This window comes from Dipodomys spectabilis, unplaced genomic scaffold (assembly GCF_019054845.1).
Source record: "Dipodomys spectabilis isolate Male_0828 unplaced genomic scaffold, ASM1905484v1 ptg000070l, whole genome shotgun sequence".
Taxonomy (NCBI): domain Eukaryota; kingdom Metazoa; phylum Chordata; class Mammalia; order Rodentia; family Heteromyidae; genus Dipodomys; species Dipodomys spectabilis.
In genome coordinates, this window is record NW_024870747.1 from 2,869,415 (window position 1) to 2,897,161 (window position 27,747).

Sequence of the window (27,747 nt, forward strand, 5' to 3'; positions counted from 1 at the left end):
CACTGTCCCCAAGCTGCTCAGATCAAGTTTAGGGCTCTACCACTTGAGCCACAACACCACTTCTGGTTTTCTGGTGGTTCTTTGGAGATAAGCATCTCACAGGCGTTGCTGCCTGGGCTGGCTATGAACCATGATCCTCATATTTCAGCCTCCTGTGTAGTTACGATTGTAGGCCCGTGCCACCGGCAGCCGGCTTAAGTGTAATTCTCTCTCTGTCTCTCTCTCTCTCTCTCTCTCTCTCTCTCTCTCTCTCTCTCTCTCTCTCTCTCTCTCTCTCTCTTCTCTGTCTTTCTCAGTAACTTGTTGAAAGGGTGCTGGATGAGGTGCCTTAGCGTCCCCATGTCCCTGGGACCCAATGTGACCCTCTTATTCTGGAGGTAGGCTGTGGGTCAGAAGCTTTCTTGCTCGGCCGGTTGAACTAGCTCCCTTAGGTAAGCCCCTCTGTGCCCGGGGTACACCGTGATGGTTACTCTTTGTCACTCTGTCTGGAGAGTACTTCCCCACTACCCTTTGCTAAGACAGTTAAAGGAAAGTGGATGAGGAGGCATCACATTGTCCAACTGCACAACACTATCCCGAGCCTCTGATCCTCACTGACTCCTATCTGGCTAGACCCTAATTATAAGAAACTGAATTCACTCTATGTGTACCTCACATTGCTGCTGTGTGTCGTTTCGGGGAGTGGGGGCAGTGTGTAGAGGAAAGACCACAGATCCGACACCTCCTGGGGGACAATTGTTCTGTGACAGCATGAAGTCATTGCTGTGTATAAGGAGGAAGCTGGCATCAGACTGAACCGGAACAATGCTCAAAGGTAGGTAGGCTATTGAAGTATCAAACCCACCCATGTCTGCTTCCCACGCACAAAAAGGAGGATGCAGTGCAGGTAGCCCAGCACTGGCCTTAAGGGACTATAAATGGATGTTGGTGGTCAGGTGCCAGTGGCTCTTGCCTGTCATCCTGGCTATTCGGGAGGCTGAGTTCTGATGGTCCTGACTCAGAGCCAGCTTAGGCAGGAGAGTCTGTGAGATTCTTACATCCCATAAACTACCTCCTTCCCTCCACCCCCTGAACAAAGCCAGTTGTACTGCTGTGGCTCAAGTGATAGAGCCTCAGCCTTAAGTAAAAGAAGCTCAGGGATGACACCCAGTGCCTGAATCCAAGACCTGAGACCCACAAAAAAATAAAATAAATGAATAATGGGCACTTGTTACCTTACTACCAAAAAGGATGGATTCATTCTTCTCTCCCGTACTTGTAGCCAAAGGGAAGTGGCTTCCCTTGATGTTCCTCTAAACATCTCCTTCTCTCTATTATTTCTCCTGACTTCAGTTGCAAGATAGAATTCAGATCATCCCACTTGATGTGAACTTAAGTACCATCCCCTACCCACCTTTCCTGGGGTGGGGATCCTGGATGTACTCACCACTGGGTGAAAGAAGCACCAGAGAGATGGGGGTAGGTATCCCTGAAACTCACACACACACACACACACACACACACACACACACACACACATACACACACACACACACACACACACTCATCTAGGCCAACTATGACTAGCCTTTTCCAAAGATACTTTATCTCCTTGGGTTAACTGAACTAGGAGAGGAACTTGATCCCCTATAAATATTTTAAGTAGGGTTTGCTTGTTGACACGAGATAAACAGAAGCTCAAAGGAAAGGTTCTGGACCCTGTCTGGCTCAGGCTCACACTTGACATCGTGGCTCCTCGGTAAGCATGATCTGAGGATCAAAGATCGAAGCCAGCCATAAGCTGGAAAGCCAATAAGACTCTTCTCTGCATGGAACCACCAAAAATCCAAACGTGGAGTTGTGGTTCAAGTGGTAGAGTAGCATCCTTGAGCATGAAAACTCAGAGAGACAGCTCCCAGATCATCAGTTCAAACTCACACAAGAAATGGCCCCATTTGTTGCCCCCAGACTGTCTGGGCCTCAAGTGCCCTCTCAGAGAGTGTGATACCGCACTGGTCCCTGGGTAGTGTATCAGAGCCTTCAGAAATTGGGTGGTGAAAGCCAGGCCTTCGCTTTTGTGTGCTCTCAACCACACCAGCTGGAGGCAGAGCATGACAAGGCCAGCAGCCTGCAGAGCAGAGAAGATCCCGCTCTACCAGGATGATTGGAGTGGGCTTCTTAGAGGCAGCACTTGAAAGGGGGTCTTGCTTAACAAGGAGGTTGTCACAGGAAGCACAGAGAGAAAACATGCCACAGATAAAGGACAACCTAGCAGAGCGTGTTCTTTTCCAGCCAAGGCTGCTGGTTAGATACTCGGTAAAGATGTGCACGACTGTCCTGAAAAAGGCCCAAGGGGTCACAGAAGAACAGCTATCCAATGTTGGGATTTTATCTTAGCAGTAGTGGGTTCACCTAACACACAGGAAACCCTGGGTTCAATTCCTAGGTCCCACATACACAGAAAAAGCCAGAAGTGGTACTGTGGCTCAGGTGGAAAGCAAAAGAAGCTCAGGGACAGTGCCTGTAGCCCGAGTTCAAGCCCCAGCACTGTCAATGTAAAACTGCACTCCAAGAGACAAGGGTGACAGCTGGATGGTGTGCCCTGTAGCACTTAGTAGATCCATCCATGCTTTGTGTCTCCTTCTATGACAGAGGTAATCCGGACACTCTTTCTGCCCTGGGCACCCCTGAACCCAGTTATCAGCAACCCTCCCAAAGGCTTCCATTGGGACATGGAGCAGATGGCCCCAGAAATTCTCAGGTACCGGTTGGGTGTGGTGGGGGGATACAGGGCAGGCCTAAGAAGTCCTAGTGGGTCTGATATGCTCCATACAACCAGGCCATCCAGAGTAAACGGATGGAAGCTTAGAAAGGGGTAGTTATGTGAAGGGGGCTCTTTAATGCCCATGGACCTCCCCAGATTCTGAGCCTCCCTTTGCTGTCCCTGAGGGAGGTAGAGGAGGGTCTAGGTGGCAGTGTCTAGAGGAGGACTAGTTGGAAATTGTAAATAATGAGATCCCATAAGCCATGGGCTGATGGCTCACGCGTGTCAACCTGGCTACTCGGGAGGCTGAGATCCAGAGGGTCTTATTTCCCAGCACACGGAGGAAAGTCAGATGAGAGTCCCATCTCCAATATCCAACTGGAAGTGTTGCCATGGCTCAAGTGGTAGAGCACTGGCCTTGAGCAAAATTCATCATCAGGAACAGTACCCAAGCCCTGAGTTCAAGCCCCTCATCCAAAAAAAACAAGAAAGAAAGACACCCCTTGCTTGCCAGAGATGGTGAAGGAGTGGGGTTGCTGTGGTTGGCACACTAGGTTCTGGCCTCAGTGTAGAGCCATTTCTAAGAACTCCCCAAGATTGCCCAAGTGTGAAGTTACACCAAGCTGGGCATGTCTTACCAAGAACTCTAGAGGTTGTGGCCTATCTTAGAAAGGATGTGGGCAGCGTTGGAGGGTAGTGTCGATTGGAAGAATGGCTTTGGATACTGGTGTCAAAGTCTGAAAGTGAAGGGTTGCATGTGCTTTATGGCCTGACAATTTGGATTTCCCCTGGTTGTAAGAAGGTGGCTGAAACCGGGCACTGCCAGTATCTCACAACTGTCATCCTAGCTACTCAGGAGGATGAGCTCTGAGGATCACGGTTCAAAGCCAGCTTGGGTAGGAAAATCTGTGAGACTTTAACTCAAGTGAAGCACCAGAGAACTGGAAGTGGTACTGTGGCTCCAGTGGTAGAGCACACACCTTCAGCTGAAGAGCTGAGGGATGGAATGCAAGCCCAAATCTCAAACCCCATGATCGACAACCAAAATAATGTGGCTGAGTTTTCTTCATAGTGGTGTGTACAGTAGGAAATGCCATGCTGTTTTATGAGCCATTCCAGATGTGTGAGAGGCTCTGAGTTTTGTCAACATTTGGTCTGAGGATGGTAGTGCCATCTTCTCAGAGGTTGGGATGTTCAGTTGCTCAGGGACTGCTGAGGCCTTGGGCCATGTGTGTGTGTGTGTGTGTGTGTGTGTGTGTGTGTGTGTGTGTGTGTGTGTGTGTGTGTGTGTGTGTATTTTTCCCTCATCTTTCTCAGCCCACTTCCTGGATGCTTGACTGCCTCTTCCTGACCTTGGATTGTGCCCTTCCTCAATAGCAACCTTGTCTTTAGTCCCCTATCATGGTCTACAATGAGTCCTAAATTGTCAGAGACCTGCATATTCCAGCTTTTCCTTGGGAACCAAGTCCGGCTGTCCATATCTTTGTCCTCATCCAGGGGATTCTGGGTCCTCAGGGCCGGTTGGCATATGTTCTCTCCTGCCTCTGGGGATGCAGGGTCAGTCATTCTGTGTACTGTCCTTTCCTCAGCTGGACCCCTGGCTGCATGTACCACTCCCAGCAGGCTGGTAGTGGTGTAGAGGAAGGGTGGTTGCCAGTGGCTCTGGCCAACTTGACCTTGATAGCTGACTGAAGGCTCCCCAAACAAGGATAATCTGGGGCTACATGAGAGGTGAGGCCAAGGTGGCTTGGATGTATTGTTCGATGTCTAGGAAATGTCAATGTACCTTATCATAGGCAAATCTATCTTGTGGCCCCAGCTGGGCCTCTCAGGTCCTTCTAGACAATTCTGAATGCCCAGAATACAAAGGCATGTACTTTAGATTCCAGGCCCAGGGAACCGGGGGATGAGAGACTGGTATAGCCAGTACCTTCTGTGGCATTAGTTTTGACCTGGATGAGCTGAGCTACAACTGGGGGGCAGTCGTGAGTCATAGTCACAGTAAACTCTCAAGCCAGATCAAGTGGTATCTCCCTAAGTCCTTCTTGGGCTGAGGGGTTTGGGCTATGGCAGTAAGTTCCATGGAACCTGCCCGTCGATCTCAACATGGAGCTGCAGTATCAAGGGAAGGACACTAGGGTTGCTCCTTGGTAGTCGTCCCATGATTGCAGACCTTCATCTGACCCCTCTCCCCAAGCACTGTTGAGGAAAGCAGGGCACCGAGTCCTGGGATTCCTCAGATAGTACCTGCTACAAGCAGCAGCCAGTTGGCTGTGGATTCCTGAGCCTACAAAACATTCATGAGCCCAACTCAACACCTGCCCAACGTCTGACTGACAAATTTGCACTCTTGTGATACTACTGTGACTGGGCATTATCTGGTGTGACATCTTACAGCTCTTGCCCCTCCTGGCCCAGAACCATGGTCTGAGAGTGATTTACTGTTCAGATCCAATTGCACCCATGACAGATGCCATTCTGATGATCTTCATGCCCCAAGGCTCGATACTTCTCTGGTACTGAGGCCTGCTCTGTAGGCAATGGCCCCCAAACAGGCTGCTACCAAGACTTGTAGGACACCTAGACATTAGGAGACCCTCAGGGGCCCACTGGAAAGAACTCTGCCTAGAGCTATAGAGTAAGGTCCAAGCAGGCCAGGTGATGGTCATGTCGCTTGAACTCTGGGCCTGGGCGCTGTCCCCCAGCTCTTCACCTTACCACTTGAGCCACAGAACAACTTCCGGTTTTCTGTAGGTTCCTTGGAGATCAGAGTGATCCAGACTTTCCTGCCTGGGTGGGCTTTGAAACGTGATCCTCACATCTCAGCCTCCTGAGGAGCTAGGAGGACAGGCATGAGCCACCTGTGTCTGGATGATCTGGCCTTACACCACAGTGGACTAGGAGCTCCTGAAATTTTTCTTTATTTTTCCTGTGCTGGTATTGGGGCTTGAACTCAGGGTCTGGGCTCTGGTCGCTAAACTTTTTCCTTCAAGGTTACCACTTTGCCACTTGAGCCACAGCTCCATTTCTGGATTTTGTTAGTTAATCAGCAAGAAGAGTCGCGTTAACTTTCCTCTCCTGAGCTGGCTTGACCCTCGAACTCTATCTCAGTCTCTTGCGTAGCTAGGATTTACAGAGGTTGAGCCACTGGTGGCATTGGCCTAGAAGCTTTCCTAAAGCAAGAGTTCTTCCCTGCGTTTGCCCTGACTCCTCCATGCAAAGGAAGCCTGAGGGTCAGGAGCTGTGAAAACAGGTTTCCAGCCACAGGAAATGGCTTTGCGTCCCTGGCGAAATGCCAATCTAAGCTTCCCCCTAGGCGCCATTCTGGGACGCCTCCCTCTGCCCGGTGACTCAAGTCAATGTTGACCTAACCTTGAATTTCCTGCCTGCCTTTTCTGAAGCCATAGAACCTTCATACCACTCACACCACCTGCTCTGCAGCACACCTCAGCACCTTCGCCCATGCTATACCTTCTGCTTGAGGCTCTCTGTCTTCTACCCACATATTAGAAGTACTGTGGAATTTTAGCACTGGCTATATCACTTCCTGGAACAAATCTTTCCTTCCCTTCTCCATCTTTATTTTTTTTAATATTGATTTGCTAGTGATGGAACTTGTGCTGGCTGACTGGCAAATGCTCTATATTGGTGTGTGTGTGTGTGTGTGTGTGTGTGTGTGTGTGTGTGTGTGTGTGTGTGTGTGTGCCAGTCCTGGGGTTTGAATTCAGGGCCTGGATGCTATCCTATCCCTGAGGTTTTGTGCTACAGGCTAGCCCTCTACTACTTGAACCACAGCTCTATTTCTTGCTTTTGGGGTATATAATTGGAGAAAAGTGTCTCACATTGACTTTCCTGCTTGCAATTGGGATCCTCAGATCTCATCTTCTGGAGTAGATTACAGGGGTGAGCCACCAGCACCTGACCTATACCCTACATCTTACCTATAACCTCGGCCCTCCTCTGACTCCCAGAAGAATATGTCTCACCAGGCTCAAATTTTGCCAGTGTTGGTGCTTAAACTCAAAGCTCATACTTGGGAGAGACTCTAAACATGTGAGACTGTGACAAATGCTTCCATTTAATTATGTATTATGTTTCAACACTTAATAAAATGTTAATTAAAATGAGTCAATGCCCTAAATTATTGTGTATAATTTTATAATAGATGTGCAAAATATAATATTATGTGTATAATAATACTAAATACAATAATCAATAAATGAATCAAATAAAAATAAAATACAAAATCAATAATAAAATTCATAATATGAAATTAACATGCATATATAAGTATATATCATGTATTACACATTTATAGAAATATTTCTTCCATTGCAGGGCATTCTTTCAGGCCCTGGGAACTTTATCCTGAATTTCTTTACCTCAAGGATAGTGTGCTTCGCATTCACCCATGGTGCAAAGAGTTACCTGGACGGTGAGCTCAAAAACTAGCAATGGCAGAAATACTGACCCCAGTTCCAAGACAGTGATTTAATTTTTTAAGTGGAAGCAGTTAGGTTTATTCAGTTCCATACTGAACATTTAAAAAAAGCACTGTAGAGTTTTGTACAACTATTCAAACATCCTTCCCTTACCTCCAAAGTGCTTCTCAGAGAACTAAATTGTTTCTCTTTTTTGTATGTTTTTTATTGTAAAAATATTCTATAGAGGGGTTACAGTTCCAGGAGCAAGGTAATGAGTACATTTCCTATTGAGCATTGTTTACTCCTCCTGTGTTTTTCTCCTACCATCCCTTCACTCCCATCTCTACAACTACCTCCCTCTGCCAAGGTCAGCGACATAGTTTTTCATTTTTGGTTGGCATGGGGTTTGAATTCATGTAATGGCAACTCTTCGCTCACATTGCTACAGATTTATCAAGACCCTGAGTCAAAGTCCAGGCTAGAAAAGAAAACTGGCAAAAATTCCAAACCAGGGAGCTTTACTTTTTTAAATTTTGTTAAATAGTTATTTTTTATATGTTCTTTTTTTCTTTCTTTCTTTTTTTTTTTTTTGGCCAATCATGGGGCTTGAACTCAGATCGTGGAAACTCTGCTTCAGCTTGGATCTCACTTGGCTGGGGTGCACTCATTGGACCCATAGCCAACCATGAGATGCTGGGCCAAGAGGGTTTACAGGAAGAAAAACAATTTGGAAAGCACAAATAGTGTGAGCTGCAGAGAGCTGGGGTTTTACAATATCTTTCTTTGCACAGTGACCATCCTGGGTCTGAATGACAAAGCTGCAAAGTGGACCTGACCTGCCATTGCTGGTGGCTGGTGGGCTATCAGTAAAGCCATAGGCCAACCTTCAACATAGGCCCTGGGTTCAAATCCCAGTCCTGACACCAATAGCAGGAGATCACAAGAGACTCCTACCTATGCATAGGAATACCGATTAGAAGTGTAGTTTATCCATCGGTCTTTTCTAAAATTGGATGCAATAATCCTACAATGCTGATTGATCTTAATTAATAGTTTATTAAGCCTGAAAAGAATAACAATCCTTCAATGGCGGTTTAATAAATACCTAAGAGTTGGTAGGAAAATAGTAGGTTTCCTTCTATCATAGATAGATGGCTATGGAACTCTTTACCGATACATATTTATTTGTATACCTCCATCTGCCTATCCATGTATCGCTGTTTAGGCCAAACTTGAGGGTCGATCTCAGAGCCTGGGAACCACCTGACATCTTCATTGGCTAGAGGTTGCCATGCTCAAACTCACCCAATCATTAATTGGGCCTGCTAGGCACTAAGTTCAGATCCTGGCACTGCCAAGCATGATGGAGAACACATCTAACATCTGGATGTTATGTGATGTAACAATGTAATAAATGGTATAGGGGTCATCAGAGTCAATAAAATAAATTCTAAATAAATGAATGAAACAAGAAATAAAATAAATAACCATACCAAACACAATATGGACTGAACATCAGTACAGAAGTATAAATCCTATCTTTAAAATATATATAAGGAGGGCTGGGAAGGTGACTCAGTGGTAGAGCACTTGCCTTGCATGCATGAAGCCCTGGGCTCAATTCCTCTGGGCTCGATTCCTCAGCACCACATAAGCAGAAAAAAAAGCCAGCAGTGGCACTGTGGCTCAAGTCGTAGAGCACTAGCCTTGAGGTGAACAGCTGAGGGACAGCGCCCAGGTCCAGAGTTCAGGCCCACTAGTGGACCAAAAAAAAGAGTATATAACGAGTATCTTTTCCAGGGCTGAGGCTTGAATTCAGCCCCCCTACCAGGAGGGAATGGCAGGAGATCTTGAGATACTCGTTTGTGGACCTGGGATGAGTCATGGAATGTGATCGATCTCATCCTTGAATGAGTAGTTCGTGCATGATGCAAGTAGGAAATGATAGGCAAGACTCAGGGGTATCGATTATTTGTAAAGAACAGTTGATGAAGCATGACAATAATCATCACAGTCATGAAATGGAGGCATCAGGAAAGATCCAAGAATTGGTAATCACACAGATTGGATTCCACCATAGGTTACCATCTCTCCTACTCTAATCAAATGTGTACTTATTTGCATACTACCTCCACCTTATGAATGGATGACTGTTGTGCTCCCGCTCTACCTTCGGAGGCAGGGGCTCAATAGCAGCTCCTTGGAACGGCCTAGCTCCTTCGTGGCTCAAAGGCTGGTGTGCTCATGTGGACCCATTCACCACTTGGTCCTGCTAGGTCCCGAGTTCAGATTCCCCACCCAGCCAAAAGATTCATCTTGATGTCAGAAGTCAATCGTTGCACCTGTTTTCTTTCCTGTGCAAGTCCTGGATCTCAGCTAGAATGGAGAATACATGGGCCACCCTCTGGCCTTGGGAATAAGTTGTTATCCATGTCAGCCATTATACCTGTCATCATATATTCAAGAAAATACACAATACATCCATGAATAGCATACAAAATAAAGAGAACTACACTCAATGCACGATGCAGTCCACACATGAATGTGAATATACATCCCAAGTTTCAATGATCATTGAGGACTATTTTGGCATCCCTGTGGCTCGATCTCAGTTCCTGGGAATGTCCCAGCTCCTTAGTGGCTCACAGTCTGGTGTGATCACGTGGACTGATTGGGCAGTTGGGCCTCCTAGGCCCAATATTCGAATCACAGCACGGACAAAAATTCACCTTGATGTGAGAAGCCAGTCGTTGCACCTGTTTTCCTGTACTTTGCAAGTTCTGGGTCTCAGGTAGGAAGAAGAATGTATATGCAACTCTATGCTCATGGGAATAGGTTGTCATTCAGTAAAATCACTGGTAAATAAATGAATAAAACAAAAGGTACAAGAAACAACTACACCAAACATGTATGGATTGAACATCTATAGGTAAGTATAAATCCTATCTTTACAATATATAGATATAGTATGTTTTCCAGGGCTGGGTCTTGAATTCAGGACTAGTGAACAGGCCTGACTTTTTTATCTTCATGTAAGGTGATCTTCCCCTTTATCCACATTGCTGCAGATTTACCCAGATCCTGACTTCAAATCCAAAGCCTGTAAGAATAAATTGTGTGAATTGCAAGCCAGGGTGCTAATTTTTTTCTCAGCATGGGTCTTGAACTCAGGTCATGGCAAGTCCGCCTCAGCTTTGATCACCCTATGATGGGCTGAATCCACTGGACACGCATGTGCTCCTGTGATCCTAGATCCCCAGTTCTTGCAGGGAAAACAATGCACAGAAAAAAATTTGGCCTTTTATGTTTTCTTCGTTTGCAGTAACACTTCTGAGTCTGAATGACACAGTTACAAAGGGTACTTCATCTTCCATTGCTGAAGGCTGACAGACTATCAGGGAAACCATAGGCCCATGTGGCAACTAGGCCCTCATTTCAAATCCCCATCCTGACACCAACCAATGGCAGGAGATACTAAGAAACTGGTTCCCATCCAAAGGAATAACACTGGAATTTTGTCAATGTCACAGTTGAATGAGTTCCTCGTGCATGATGATCCTATAAAATTAAACAGCATCATTTCAGATAGCTGGTTGATTTTATTTAATATTAATGAAGCTTTAAAAGAATATTATTACTTAAAGGAACACATTTCAGGACACTGAGTGCTTTCATTAATAGTTTAAGGATTTAAACAATAACATTAATTACATGGACACATAATGAATACTCAGGAATTGGTAGGAATATAGTCTATATAACTGAATAATGTATAGACATCTCTGGCACTCAATAAAGATATGTATTTATTAGTATACTGCCATCTGCATGTGCATCTGTTATTATTTAGTTAAGACCTGGGGCTCGTTCTCCGGTACTGGGAACATCATGTCAGCTCAAATTGACCCAGGATGGCCTGTTGACACTCACCCATTCTGCTTGCTTCACAGGATTCTGTCCACACCCCCATTCTTTCATGCTTCTTTCTGACCAATGGGATACAAGAATGCTGACCACACCCACATTCCATGCTGCCAGGTAGCACTGGGATTCCCTCTGTTAGTTTACACCACTACCAGTAGTTGAGGAAGGTAGAGGTGGCTGGGTGGTGCGGAAGAGACTGGAGGTGACTTTGGGGTACAGTAGGAAATTGATGCTCCTACTCCCACCTGACCCCTTCCCTCCCTTCATGTGGTGCCAGGTTTCAAACCTCAGGCAATGGCGTGCTGCCAGCAGGCCTAAATCTCTGAACTGGTCCCTGCCCCTAGTCTTCTGCTCTGGGCCCATGTGTCCACAATGCTGCTGCCATCGCTGCTGCCCCAATTGGAGGAGCTGCCAACAGCTTCTCTCAGCAGCACAGGTGAGTGGCCGCCCCAACACCAATTTAACCCTGGTCAAACACCCCTCTGGGGGCACCATGACCCCCTACTTGTTTCCTCTCCCCGGCTCTGATGAGCCACCTTTCTGTCTTGAGAATTTCTGAGATAGAAACTAAATATATGCTCAGTCTGGGCTGGATCGCAGTACTCCTGTGAAAGATATGCTCCACCAGGCCTGGTCTTCTCTAGTTGGGATGGTAGACATGTGGCACCATGCTCAGTAGTTGGTTTAGATGGATTATCCCAAACTCAGTCTACAGCAGTGGATTCTTCACCACACATGAAGCTCTTGGTAGGGCCTCAACCATTGGACCTCAGTCTCCTCACTGGACAGTTGTGAGGAAACATGGAATTTATACAGAGAGATCTCTGGAGAATGGCTAGGCAGAGAGGGATCAACTTTCAGATAATGTTTTGGCAATTCTGTGAGCATATGACAGGAAGATACCAGAAAGGGCTCAGGTAGAGCCTGTTATTAATCATGCAACAGGTGTGGGATTATAAACCGAAACATGGCTCTCATTCATTATTACCCTATACCCATGAGGAAGGGGATCATTTACTTTGTTCAGTTTTGCAGCTGGGGAAACCGAGGCACAGAGAAGCCAGGTGAACTATTTATGATCTCAAGTTCACAGGATGCTCGGCCTGAATTCTCTACCATGCTCCCTAGGACAATGGGTGCTATTCAGTCCACTTCTTGTGGTGGGAAGTCCACTTCTTTTCAGTCATGTGTCTTGAACTCTAGGATTGGGCACTATTCCAGAGCTCCTCAGCTCAAGGCTAGTGCTCTATCACTTGAGCCCACAGTGCCCCTTCCAGTTTTCTGGTGGTTCTGTGGAGATAAGATTCTCACAAACGTTCCTGCCTGTGTTGTCTATGAACCATGATCCTCATATCTCAGCCTCCTGTTTAGTTAGGATTAGAGTTCTAAGACACTGGCACCGGATTTAACTGTAATTCTGGATTTCTCTCTGTCTCTGTCTCTCTCTCTGTCTCTGCCTCTCTCTCTCTCTCTCTCTCTCTCTCTCTCTCTCTCTCTCTCTCTCTCTGTCTCTCTCTCTCTCTCTCTCTCAGGAACTGATTGAATGGGTGCTATAGGAGGTGGCCCAAGGTCCCAGGTGGCTGGAACCCAAGATTGCCTACTCATTCTGGAGGTGGGCTGTGGGTCAGGAGGTGTCTCACTCAGAGAGTTGATACATCTCCATGAGGTAAGCCATCTGTGCCCTTGCTAGACTGTGAGGGTTATATATTGTCCATCTTGCCTTACTGGATTTATTTTATTGTATTCTTTTCTACATCATTTTCTAGCACCTGGCCAATATTATGGTACATAGTTATGGAATGAAAATGTAATGTCAACTTAAGAAAGTCATTTAGGGCTCTGGGAATGTGGCTTCATGATACGGTGATTGCCTAGTATGCATGAAACCCTGAGTTCAATTCCTCAGTACCACATAAACAGAAAAAAACTGGAAGTGGTGCTGTGCCTCAAGTGACAGAGTGATAGACTTGAACAAAAAAAAAATCAGGAATTATTCCCTAGCCCTGAGTTTAAGCCCCTTGACTAGCAAAAAAAAATAAATAAATAAAATAAAACAAAACAAAACAAAAAATTTAGTTAGTAAATACAAAATAAGGAACCAATACTTGGAATATATAATTGCTCCTCCATACTGACACCTGACTATAGTCCCTAATTCATGTACTTTACTTATATTAGGATATTTGTTGAAAAAAAAAGTTTTGTTCATTAGGTTACAGAAATTAATGAATGTGCTTAGATGTCAGGTGAAGATTAATTCTGGAAATTCAAACATTCCAGGTTTTTGAATCTTCACTGCTAATCACAATGAGATGGGTAGTCTAAGTGAGATTTGGAAATATTTTTTGTCATTCATGGCACCAAAACAGCTGAGACAAATTAACATTTGTGACAGAAGAGAAGGAATAATTCCAGAGTTAGTGAATAAATGACAGTAATTAAGGTATACCAGAAATTGTTTTAGAGAACCATGTTAGGTTATTGAACAACTAGTTTTATTACTCATTGCCTTTAGCATTCTAAATCTCTTAGGCTACTTCTTAATTTCTGTGTAATAATCGTATCTCCTTCTGTGCTGTTCTTTCATACCTCATCTTTTTTGCTTTCTAAATATCTCAGTCTTTCTATATTACTCTATGAACATTTCCTGATACTAAATACACCTACAAAGATGGCAGAGGATGCTAATGTAAGGGTCCCATAGCTCATGAGTCATTAATGAAACAACATGGAATGGAGGAAATATTTATTGCTACCTCAAATTTTCTGAAAAGCTGCAATGCCATCATTTGATTCAAATTTCCATTATTTGTCTACATAGTGTTATTCAGTGCACATAAGCGCAAATATGAGCTGGATGCTGGTGGTTCATGCCTGTAATCCTAGCTACTCAGGAGGTTGAGACCAAAGTATTGTGGTTCAAAGCCAGCCTGGTCAGGAATGTCCATGAGACCATTATCTTCAATTAACCACCAGAAACCCAGAAGTGGTGCTGTAGCTTAAGTGGTAGAGTGCTCAACTTGAGCTGAAGAGCTGAGGGAGTGCACCCAGGATCAGAGTTCAAGCCCCACAACCAACAAAAAGTGCAAATATTACCTTAAGTTTCCCCAAAAGGAAGGGCAAGATCAATAATCTTCCCAAGCCAAAAAAAATAATTTCAAAATGATTCAGTGCACCTACTTTTGCTGAGTTATTTAAGTTATGGCTTCTTTGCTAGACATATTCTCTTTCTTTAAAAATTGTCACATATTAGCTTTACAATAAACTTCGTCTAATATTTCTTTTCTCAAAAGAGAAATCTATACAGTTGATGTCACTTAGCTTTCGTATTATCTTAATTCAAAGCCAAACCAGGCAGGAGAATCTGTCAAACTCTTATCGCGAATTGAACACCAAAAAACCATAAGTGGAGTTTTGGCTCAAGCAGTAGAGTACTAGCTTTGGAGGCAGGTGGGCAGGAAAGACAACTGTTCAGGGACAGGATCCAGTCTCTGGATTAAAGCCCCAGAACCAGCACAAACTAAACAAACAAGCAAACAAAAATCCCAGATATTTCTTTGGGAAATATCTTAAAGGAGTACTGGTCAGAGAAGAGGCTCCTTTTGTTGATCATACTCACTGGATCATGCTTTTTTGGAATTCTTATTGTTTTGGAGAACTCAGGACCAGACCAAAGGAATTGATAACTGACTCTTGCATCAAGAGAATCATCTCAGGGGTGAAATATCCATCCATATGACACTTTAAAACCTCCATGTCTTTGTTCCTTTGCAGAACACTTTTTAAAACAACATTATTTCCTTTTGTTCTATGCTCGCCTTCAAATGATACATTATTTCCTTTTTTAATACTCTCAACTAGAAGTTTACAGAAAATTTTATATGAGTAAAGAACACACTCGAAAAAGTCAACGACAGAGTTTCCTTCAAGCCTTGGGATACATTTCTTGTACAGTAAAAAGGAAAGCACAAGGTAATTTGAACTTTGTTATTCCTCTATGTTCCATTCCTCTCCTGGGGTCAGTTTCCACATCCAGTAAAAATTACTTCCAGTAACAATCGATGGTGCTGCTTGAGGTATAATGAATGTTTTGTGGCTTCACTGAAATAACACTAGGACACCTTTGGACCTGGGGTAACACGTGTTTCAGAGACAACTCAGTAAAGAGAAAATATGAAATTTATATTGCTTATAAATACATTATACATGAGTACATTGAGTTCAAACTTTGTAAGTTCTCTGAAATGGCAAATTTTAAATGGGAAAAAGATTCTCAGAACATTCTTTTTGTGAGTGTACGTGCTGTTCATAATTTCCCAAAAGTACATGTGCTGACAGTAAGGGAAACAATAGCAATAATAGGAGAAAGAGAAGTTCTGTGTTTAAGTATAAGGGTTCAATACAATATAGAAGACTACAAATAAGACAACATTGAAACACTAAATCCAAGTCCAGTATGTAGATTTATGGGAGTGATATACAGAAATCAAGACTCTTAGATAGAACATGAAGTATGTGGCCACTCTCATTCTAAATCATGCTTGACAATCATGCAACTTTGTAGAAAGTAGAATGGAAGTATAGTCCTGTTTCCAAAGCAAGTCAGATATAAGAGCATGGATTTCATTGGAAAAAATTGTCCATCTTGTGACAGCAGGGATTATACTAGCAATGAACTGGTGGCTAAGATCACATTTCTTTTTTTTTCTTCACTTATATATGTATATGCTTTTGTTGGCGGTGGTCTTGGCACTTGAACTCTGGGCCTGCGAGCTGTCTCTCTGCAATTCAGCTCAAGGCTAATGCTCTACCACTTGATCCACAGTGCCATTTCCAGTATTATTTTAGTTAATTGGAGAAAAGAGTCTCTGAGACTTTCATACCTGGGTTGGCTTTGAACCCCAATCCTCATATCTCACCATGACCCAGCTTATGATCACATTCCTAACAGTGAACACTCATTATATGTAATGTGTGTGTTCATCTACCTTTATAAGAATTCTTGAGTTAGGGGCAGGGAAGGTGGATCAGTTGTAGAGCGCTTTCCATGCATGCATGAGGCCCTGGGTTTGATTCCTCAACACCACAAAACCAAAAAAAAAGCCAAAAGTGGCTTTGTGACTCAAGTGGTAGAGTGCTAGCCTTGAGCTGAGTGCTGAGGGACAGCGCCCAGGCCCAGAGTTCAGGCCCCATGATCGGACACTCCACCAAAACAACAAAAAAAAAGAATTCTTGAGTTAAAAATCTGGGCTACAGATTAGACATTACCCTCACAAAAATGTTTGTAGTTTAAAAGTTGATACTCCTGGGGAAATAAAACCTAAGAATGTAAAGGAGTCTGGGAAGTTCTGTTTGCATCCAGTTTGGGCAGAACAGTCTTTGCAACAGTACATATAATAAAGCATCCAAAAGCTGTATTGGAAGAATGGCTCAGGTGATGGAATACCAGTTATGAGCAAGATTGCTGAATAAGAGCTTGAGGCTTTTGCATACATACATACAAACATACACATGCACACAGATGCACTTATATGTGCACACAATACATAAATGAAACAACTCAGAATGTGTAGAAAAGTTAGAAAACAACAGAGTTCATATCCTGAATAAGACTAGAATCAAGTGATAATTTTTAATATTAGAAAGTCCTCAAGTGAACTTCCTTCAAAAAGTTTGATAGGGATGTGAAGTGTAAACAAAGGAGGAGGCTGCAATGCTTGATAAGAAATGTACGCATTATCCTGCCCATGTAATTGTAACTCCTCTGTACAGTATGTTCACAAAAAATAAAATAAAAAATAAAATTTAAAAAATGTAAAAAAAATGTAAAAAAAAAATGTTTGACAATATTACATATGTGGGGACCAGAGATAGTAAGAGTCAATTAATCATTATTAAAGGGATCGCATCCATGAAGAAATGAATCAGACACCCCACAGGTGCATCTGAAAATATTCATATCCTGTGTCAAATGTTAGAACATCTTTGAAAAAGGTACATAAACAGTCTGAACAGTCACTATGGTGTAAAGTATCCCTGGAGAAATTCAGAATCGGTAGTCTGTATCTAGATTAAATAAACCAAGAAACTATGGCAGGGCAATATGATACAATTCTAGAAATAAAGAGTGGAATTACAGAGTGATACCTTTGCTGGACTAGGTAGTATAATTTTGTCTTAACAAAACAAAAGAAACAAGAATACATAGTTGGAAGTTTGGGCTAATTTTGTCATTGTGTTTTGAGAAGTCAAATTTTCAGTTGAAATGCAACTCATACTTAATCCTCACTTGGGTTTTAAATTCTCTCTTCATTACAGAACATTCCTAGATGCAAAATGATTCATGACTCCCATCCAAAATTTGAAAAAGTAAGTAATCATCATTCTATTGTATCCAAAAAAATGATGAAGGATTACAAAACTTAAGCCTGGAAAAATAGCAAAGTTCGTCTAATGTAGGATTTTGAAGATCTTGCTAAATTAGAATTTAGATTTAAAATAAATATTTTGATTTTGTTTTTAATTTCATATTCTATAGGATACTAAAAATTCTTTTTAAGTAGAGGGTTTAATTGACAAATTCACAAATGATTTTGCATTCTATTTGCCTAGAATATTCTTTCAAGAGAGTTATATTTAGAACTTAGTTAATAGATCATTCCAATAATTCATGTATAAAATCATAATATGAATGTTGTAGACAGAGTTTCCAACAAATTGATTATATTAATTTATAAATTTAGAATAAGAGCAATTTTTGGAGTCTTTGGTATAACATGGTATGAAGAATAATCGTGTGACATCTTCTTTCTTCTACCTATATGTAACACAGGAAGCAATTTCCTTAATTATTTGCCACTGTATACACTGAGAAAAATGTTAGGTTTGGGGTTTGTTTTATTTTTGTTTTTGTTTTATTGGTATGTCCTAGGGCTTTAACTCTGGGCCTGGACACTGTCTCTGATCCTGTTTGTGCTCAAGGCTCGTGCTCTACCACTTCAACCTCAATGCCACTTGTGTCTAGCTTTTGCTGATAATTTTATTGGAGATAAGAATCTAGGGAATCTTCCTACCTGGTTGGGCTTTGAACTGTAATCTTCTGATCTTAGCATCCAGAATTTTTATTATAGTTAAAAAAGTATAAATATAAATAATATTTGCAAGTGATCGGATCTCAAGAATAGCAGTGGGGGAGGGAATGATACACCCCAGTTTATTGTGGTGTTCTTTCCAAATCATGTATGGCATCACATTAGCGGAGTTGTATTTTTTCACAATAGAGATAAGCTATTCATGATGTGAATTAAGGGAAGTTTGAGGTGCACCCTAAAAGTTCTAAACTGTTGGGCTAGGAGACTCTATATCATCAATATTGGGATTGGTGGTCATAAAAATAATAGCTTTTTGTTATAAACAATTGCTTACACTTGAAGAATTATTACCGATGCTACATAGTTTTATCTTCAACCAGAATGTGGTTATTCTTCTGTTGACTCTCAATCTGTAACACCCCATTGGAAAATGCATCTATTGCAGAATTACATAACATGAAGCCGGTACTGTTTTGAATCTCTCAGGTATGGAATCTTCCTAATTTGAAAATGAGTAATTATTAGTCATTGTAATGTTGAAGAACACATATATTCTGTCTTCTTAACAACTTATTTACTTTTAAAAGTTATAGGTTTCCATAGAATTAAACTGTTTTTGCTTTTAGTATGAGAAAGTAATATATTTATTATTTTGTCAAAATATTGGTAAGTATATTGTGAAAATATTTTCTAGTCAGATAGCATTCAAGTTGATAGTCCTCTGATTAAAAAGGGGTAATTAATTTAAATTAGACGCCAACCAGTATTGATTTTTAAAAAGTTACTACATAAAGAATAATATTTATTATACCAATACAGTGTAATTTTATTTCATGCAGCTTATTTTTTAAATTTAATTTTATTGTCAAAGTGATGTACAGTGGAATTACAGCATTTTTAAGGTAGTGAATACATAACTTTTCAAACTTGTTACCTCCTCCCTCATTTTCTTCAGTTTTCCTTCACCCCAATACCCCTCACAAGTTGTAATGTACATTTACAACATATTGTCTTGTGAGTATTGCTATTGCATTGGTTTGCCTTTGTCCTTTGTCTCACCGTTTTGCGGTTCCTCTTCCCTTCTCTAATAAAGGTAATTTATATACACAATACACAGGCTACCATAATCAAATAGAGCAGGGAATAAAGCATAGGGGAAAAAACCCCAAAGAAAATAGAAATCACATAGTACATTAAAAACAATAGCCGTAAATAATACTCTCTGTTTCCATATCTTGGAGTTCATTTTGCTCAGAATCATCTTATATGGTTATATATACGCATAACAAAACCACTGGAAAATAATAGTTTTATGGAAACTATATCATGAAAACAACATGTTAACTCTTTTTGATGGTAAAAGTGGGGTTAGGATTGGTGAATTCGTGGTTTTAATAAAGGAATTTCAAAAGAGTTTTAAAATTATAACAGGTAAATTTTTATTTGTTAAAACTTTTAACAACTTAGCCTATTATGAAAATTTAAAATTGCCTGGGAAAATAGGATTTCATGCAAAGTAATCCATGGAGACTTAGCTGAGAGGGAGCAATGTGGGTGAAGATGGCTCATTTTCACACTAAACAATCAAACCTCAGAAACCTTGCTATAAAAATCAAGAACTCTAACAACAACAGATGCTGGAGGGGATGTGGACAGAAAGGAACCTTACTTCATTGTTGGTGGGAATGTAAACTTGTTCAACCACTTTGGAAAGCAGTATGGAGGTTCCTCAAAAGACTTCACATAGAACTCCCCTATGACCCAGCAATCCCACTTTTGGGCATTTACCCAAATGATCACAAACAAGGCCACACTAAAGCTACCAGCACAACTATGTTTATTGCAGCATTATTTACCATAGCTAAGATATGGAACCAACCCAGATGCCCCTCAGTAGATGAATGGATCAAGAAGATGTGGTATATATACACAATGGAATTCTATGCCTCCATCAGAAAGAATGACATTTCCCCATTTGTTAGGAAATGGAAAGGCTTGGAAAAAATTATATTAAGTGAAGTAAGCCAGGCCCAAAGAAACATAGGTCCCATGGTTTCCCTTATTTGCAATATCTAGTATAGGTATGAGTCAAGCGGAAAAAGTCAGAGAATGTGATGTTAGGAAAACGAACCCTCAAATATGTATTTTAATGTTTTTTTTCTTTCATGCATGTGTTTCTAACGCATTTATAAGATTATTTCTTTGTTGCTTTGTATGTCCCTCCCCCACAGTGTAACCCCCACTTTCACTATATTTGATGTCAGTATAACATGTGGAGGAGACGGGGACAAACAAGTCGTTTAAGGATTCAGGTGGACCTGTTGCAACAATGAGAAGTACAAAATGTCATGTCAAAACCAGCTTTACAATGTCGGTGGGGGGGGGGAGGGGGGTATGATTGGGTGGGGGGAGGGGGGAGGCTGGGAAGGGAGGAGAAGGGTAAACAAAGGAGGAGGCTGCAATGCTTGGTAAGAAATGTATGCATTATCCTGCCCATGTAATTGTAACCCCTCTGTACAGTATGTTCTCAAATAAAATAAAATAAAATTTATAAAAAAAAAAAAAAAAAGAAACCTTGCTATAAATCCTGTAGGTTTCCTTGAGAATTGTCCTTACCCAGGAAATATCTTCTTACTGTGTGAAACAAGATTGTAGTGGAATTTAAATTCAAAGTTCTTAAAAAAAATGACATCAAAATTTGTGAATTGACTTTAATTACCAAACAGTAATTCTCTGAAAACGATAATTTGGTTCCAAATATTTAGGGAGAAAATGCCCTCAACAATGAAAGAAGGTATTGGGTTTACACTTTTCTGTTTGTAATACTTTACACAATGTCTTTGCACGTGAAACACTGAACCACAGAAAAAAAATCTGATTTGATACTTTAAACCAATGATTTCACATTTCTTAGTAGCGCACAAAATATAATATCCTCATTAACATGAGATAGTGAAGACTTCTCTTATTACATAAGCCAAAATTTTTGAGATCAGAAAAGAATTGAGCAAATAGAAAAGGCAAGTAAACGCATTCTTAGAAGCCCTAGCTAAGCATATTTGTTTCATGAATGGAGGGAGTGATTTTACAGAGCCTATTTAGCTCACTACAATGCAGAACAGGTTGAATGAAGACATGAAAATAAATTCCACATCCAAATAAAAGAGTTTTGAAAGGAAAAACATGAAGATGTAGTGTGGGTAGAGCCGATTAGATCTGGTTGTGTCATCTAGAGAAGTAGTTGAAGCACACTTCCTGCTCATAGAGACGTGACCCACAGCCATGTCTGACTAGCTTGCCAGCTATGAGCTGTCCATGCTCACTACAAGCCCCTTAAGTCTTAGAATATATTCCTAACTACCAGTTTTATAAGTGGCTTTTTGCAGTGGTTTGTGATTATTTTATTTTATATGGGATAATATTTTCTACTACCTATACGTTTTGGAAAAGAAGAAAACTAAAATTTACTACTGTAGAGGAATATGATAGAAATAGAAGACAGATTTTATGTTTGTCAAATCTCTGATGAGTACCCATATTAAAGACTTAAAGTCATATTTCTTACGATGTTAGACAGATAGGGAAAACATAAAACACCATATGATAAGGCAACTATTTGTGACTTTTAAAATGTACTTATTATGTCATGAAATTTACTTTATTAGCTAATGTTTTGGATTGAAATATGGAGGCTGATCTATTTAACAAATTTTTGAAGTCACCTAATGAAAAACACAAATGGTTGGGGGGGGGTAATATTTCTACACTTTAATGAATGGTTGAACCTGTTTGGCATTAGTGCTGAGTAAATAAACCAACTCTATTTTAACTTGCTCCCTACACTTGAAAAACTAGTAACGTCACTAAATATCATCTACTTGTAAAGTGTTATTTGGCAAATGTGATTTTAAAAAGTTTTTTGAAAAGGAACATACTTTCAGGATATGAAATGTAGGTAATCATTTGCTTGACAATGACAAAATTTCTATACTACAGAACCAAGTTTTACGGAATACCAGTGTTTTGAAGCACTAAGGATCTTCTCAATTAATGTTTTTCTGAATTATATTTGACCTCTATGTCAAGTATTCCTAGCATTTGTAGACCAATTATGGATCTATTGTTCCAGGAACTCTTTTTTGGCCTGCTGATGCTGGTCTGAAATCATTAATCATTAGGAGAGGGGTATTACACATAATCTCGTGACATTTGTGGTCCTGTTCAATCATATGGGATGGTCATCTGAAAATTGAAAGTTTGTACTACTGTACTTTCACATTTTGTGATTTCATCTTGCATTTTAAGTTGCCTTTCATTTCCCAATTACTTACTGCTAATTCCTGCATTTCAAGGAATTAGGGCCCTGAAATATAGGAAATGAGAATTTGAGATGGGTCTTCAATTACTTTCTGTTGGCATGTTGCATGGGCCTAGGTAAGAACTCTAGCCCTAGTTATCTGATGATGCAGATAACTGGGACCTGGGATCCTAGGACCCATGGATCCTGTGGAAGAATAATACCTTTTATACATCATATCAGCAAAATTTGAGTATAATCAGTAGGAATACTTCAGAAATATGGAAAAAAAAACCAGTTTGGGACCAGCAAGTTAAAACAATAAACAGAGCAGCAGAGTAAAATCCCTTATAGATTAGAGGAAAACAACATTGTTTTTTTACCATGTGAATTCAGAAGACCAAGAACACTTAGAAGGTATCACAAGTTTATACTGAAAACATTGCATTGATACTTTTTATATTCTATTATATATTCTAATCCTGATTATTTACATTCCAATCTATTTATTGGAATAAATATAAATTGATTTGTCAAATTATCAATTAATTCTAATAAGATTCACTGTGTGAAATATAAAATCAGCACATATAAATATAAAACATATAATTATATATAATGTAAGAAAATGTTTTGCATTGTTCTGTTGTGGTAAGTGTATCAAAGGCAACTGTTTTAAAGTATTATTCCATTACGTCTACCTCAGTGTTTGGTAGAATTAGAGCTAAAGCCTTACCATTCAGAGATATACAGCCTAGAGGCAAGAGGAAACACTGTGATTAAAACATTACCAATTTAAGGCCTAATAACGAGGAGAAACATATGGACTTCTCCTGGAGCTATGGAATATATTTGGTGATAGAAAATCAATGGTGTAAGTTCCTGCCTGATTGGATGGTAGACATGCCAAGACATTAGGTAATCATACATATGAACATTTTTTCCCGTTCTTGGCTTTAGCTACTTTTGAAATGAAAAGGTGTAATAAACAATTATATTTTGAAAAAATACCTTCTGTCTGAACAGTTCTGTCTGAACTGTTCGTCTCTCTATGATCCCTTGTAACTAAGATTAGTTTTGCTCCAATAAGTCATTCTATGCTGACAGGGTAAGATATTCTGGTTGGTCTGTTCCTACATGGAGCAAGGGTAAAGGGTCAAGGACACATTTGTGCCAGTAAGACTTCATTTGGGAAATTTTAAGCTGGAGAAGTTTAGAAGTAGCTATTAAGCAAGGCTTACTTTGACTCCATTAGCTCCACAAAGCTAAATCAGTTAATTAATAAGTACTTGAAAAGTCATCACCTTTGGACCTAGCTATAAAGTATTATCAAAGTATTATCAAATTTCAAATGAAAAAGACTTAAAATAGTCATAGAAAAAAATTGCAAATGTGAGCAATCAAACAAGCAATATAAGTTTTTTTCCACCATACACAGAATTTTACAGAAATAAGATAAATGGCAATTTTGGGAACAATAAGGTTTCCTTGTTACAAATAGGCAACCAAGGATATATGCCTGTCTTAAGATTGCATCATTAATTACTTAAATTTACAGGATACTACTTGGTTCAGAATCACGTCTACCTGAATTACAATACAAAGATTTACATGGCTCTTGCACAAGGATGATATGAAAATTTGGGAAGTATTGAATATTTTTCATTCTTCAGATGCAAGAATGAAAAGCAGTTATTAAAATGTTGATTACAAATATACAAGTGTAATAATACATGTAATTCATAGAAACAAAAGTTAGTTTGACATCATTCAATCTTCACCTTTTTAAAAAGGCCTTTACATAGCATAACCTTTATAAAACTTTTGAAATAACATAACATTGTCATTTTATCCCAAAGAAATAAAATTATATAAGGACCTAGGAATTAAAGGAATCTTAAACTGTTTCTATATCGAATGTAATCTGAAAGGACACATTTATTAATGAATCTATATATTATAAAACCATTTCGAATTCAAAGTATTATATCTAGGAGAGAATGAAATAGATTATGGTCATTATACAAACAGAATACTAAATATTTTAAAATATACTTTTTTAAGACAAGCACCAGAAATATCTTTAGTTTCTGCACTACTCATTTCAACAGATCAGTCAAAATTATTTCTTATTAAAAAATCACAAACTCTACAGAAATCATTATAGATGTATACAAACAACTCAAGTATATTTTGACATCAAAGTCAGGCAATTCATTTGGAAGAATATCATGGAATCCATGAATTTTTAAAGTAAGATATTGCTGTTGCTTTGTATTGTGAAAATATTTTGTATGGACACATAGGATGGACTGGAAATTTTGAAATTTAAGAAACTTAACCGAACCATTAGGACTGAGGAGAACAATATGTACAGCTTTCCAAAACTTCAAAGAGGTAGTGATACATATTTATCCTTTTGGCAATATCAAATGCAGTTTCTTCCAAGTTGTGCTTCAGACCTGGTTTGATATAATGATTCACCATAAAGAGATCCAGCGTATCTTTGCTATATCTATTCCCAGCAGCAAGATGCAAGGGGGTCAAGAGGCCTTTACTTTGGCCATTGGTATCTGCATCATGATGAAATAAAGAAACCACTCTGGTATTATTCCATGTATAAGTACTGTGCATGGGTGTCCAGCCATTCACAGTTATTACATGAATATCTGCCTTGAGCCACCAACTCATGGACAATGTCTAAGTTTCCACTGTAGGCTTCTCGATGTAGAGGGGTATACTCATTGTTATCCCTAGTATTCACATGAGTGGCCTTTTGGAAAGTAGTCTCTGCACTGTAGTAAGGCGATTATTTTCATCAGAACAAAGACGAAATTTACCTGGATCCTATTCCATTTTTTTCTTGCAATTGATACCATTTCTCACTTTTTCATCTTGTTCCTCAACTTCATCAGAATTGCCTAACCAGAGAATTTGAGTGCCAGTGAGAATGAGGTGTCCATGTATTTCCCCAATAGTTCACATTGGATGAACTGGTCAGAAATATCCAGTGAATTTTCTTCATCTGTTTTTTCACTATTATTTATTTTCTCTTTTTTCATTTTTACTATTCTAAATTATTCTAACTGGAGAGTAGGGAATTGGTAGAGAGCAGAGGAAGATTTTCCTCCGTATTCAAAGGTACAGACTGAAAATGAGGACCAGTGGTGTATTCATGTGCAGCTTATTCTAGGAATGAGAAAATAGGAAATAATGCCTTCAATGTAAATGAATTGGGAAATGGCAGAGCAGAAAGTGAAATGATGCAACCAAAAATATAAAAGCAAAATAAATTAGGATAATTATGGAGCAATCATATTACCTATGAGAACCATGAAAGGGAGAGAGGAAGAGAGAGACAGATGTGCAATGATCTAGCTCACCACAAAATCCATCCCTCTGATCAAAGTATAGAGCAAATAATTTTATTTTTTTAAAGAGATGGAAATAGAATTTAATGTCAGATATTTCCATTGTTTTTAATTATATTTTATTATCTTAAATACTTATACCACGGAATTTCCATTCAACAAATCAGTTTTTTTAAGTATAATGGACCTTTATATAACTTTTCCACAGCCTTCCAAACCTCACCCCACTTTAATTTTTCTAGTTTCATACTATCTGCATTGAATATTATACCTTCACTCTCTTCCTCCATAACTCTTTTTATTCCTTCAGTTGACTTCCACTCACATGTTCCAAGTGATATTTTGCTGGTATTCATTTTGTTGGATTAAAGTTCAATTTCATAAGAAATTACACCTTTGAAATACTCCTCTGCAAATAGTATGCTTTGGTTAATATTTTTTGTAAACTTGTATAAATTTCTAGCTTCCAAATATGAGACAGAACATGGGTCCTTTGTGTGTCTCGCTCTGACTTAGTTCACTTAATATATTTTTATATCTCTCCATTTCCTTGCAAATAATTTAACAGTCTTCAAAATGGATAGGTGCAATCCAATTGTGTATATGTGCCATACTTTCTCCAACCATCACTCCGCCAAAGGGTATGTGGGCTGTTTCCGTAATTTGGCTACGGTGAATAGTGCAGCAGTGAACATGGTTGTGAAAGTGATTTTACTGTAACCTCTTGGAAGAATTCATCACTACCTTTGTGGGAGCAATCCTCTAGCCAGTTTTTCAGAATAAGAACATCCCTCCTTTCATCTTCATCAGAATGTATTGCAAGTCGTCAAAAGCACATTTCCACCTACAGGTCTCAATAAGCTAAAACCACACTGTGCCTATATGCTTTCAATACATTTTTTTCATATAATTTAGTGAGAACCTTCTATAAACTTTCCTAATGTGGGAATGAGGGACATGACAGAGTAAAAGTAAGAAATATGCAATTTAATTAGCTATGATCATATTTAAAATCATTTTCAGCTATAATTCATAGCCTCAAATAATATTATTTTAAACTTTATTGGATTACTTCATCAAATCCTTAAATTATAACAGGTGAGTTAAAAACAAAGGCAAAAAGTGTGGTTTGATTTTGACACTCATGTGTGAGGTTGCACACCATGGGCAAATAGATGGATTGGAATTAATAGCTCTTATCCATTTTGTTAACGCACAGATGGTTTTCCCAAACTGATTCTCGCAATTCATATTGCATTTAGCAACAAGAAACATGTGATAATTTCCTTTGTTTTTCTCCTTATTAACTTTTATTTCCATTTTATTTTATACTGGATGATTTCATAAATCTACTGTAGATACAAAAATATGTTAAAATATTTCTATCTGTATGCATTGATATATACGTACACACATATATTACACAAGTTATAATGATAATGTATAACTTCAGTAACTGTACAATTTACTAAATTATTAATACTATCGACGGCTCATGCCTGTCGTCCTAGTTACTCGGGAAGCTGAGATCTGACGATCATGGTTTGAAGACATCCTGGGCAAGAAAGTCCAGGAGCCTCTTATCACCAAACAACCAACAGAAAATCAGAATTGGAACTGTGGCTCCTTGAGAGAAAAATCTCAGGGACATCATCCAGGCTCTTAGTTCAAGAAGTACAATCTACCCAAATAAAAGCTATTTAATTTACACCTATGTAAGTAAAGTATTTCCATCACCCAAATGCACAACCATGGCATTTGCAGGGTAACTGTTTTGTCTGAAGTACCATAAAACATTTTCAATTAAGTTGAAAACATTGCAACATGGGTTCATTCTATCTCTCTCATGCATTTTTCCACTCAAATACTCAAATCTTACAATTATTCCAATTATTTA

At 39.7% G+C, this 27,747-nt stretch overlaps 1 pseudogene; it reads left to right on the top strand.

Annotated features, from left to right (window-relative positions):
* Positions 1 to 24,045: 24,045 nt before the first annotated feature.
* Positions 24,046 to 24,142, top strand: LOC122109919 (annotated as a pseudogene).
* Positions 24,143 to 27,747: the final 3,605 nt, after the last annotated feature.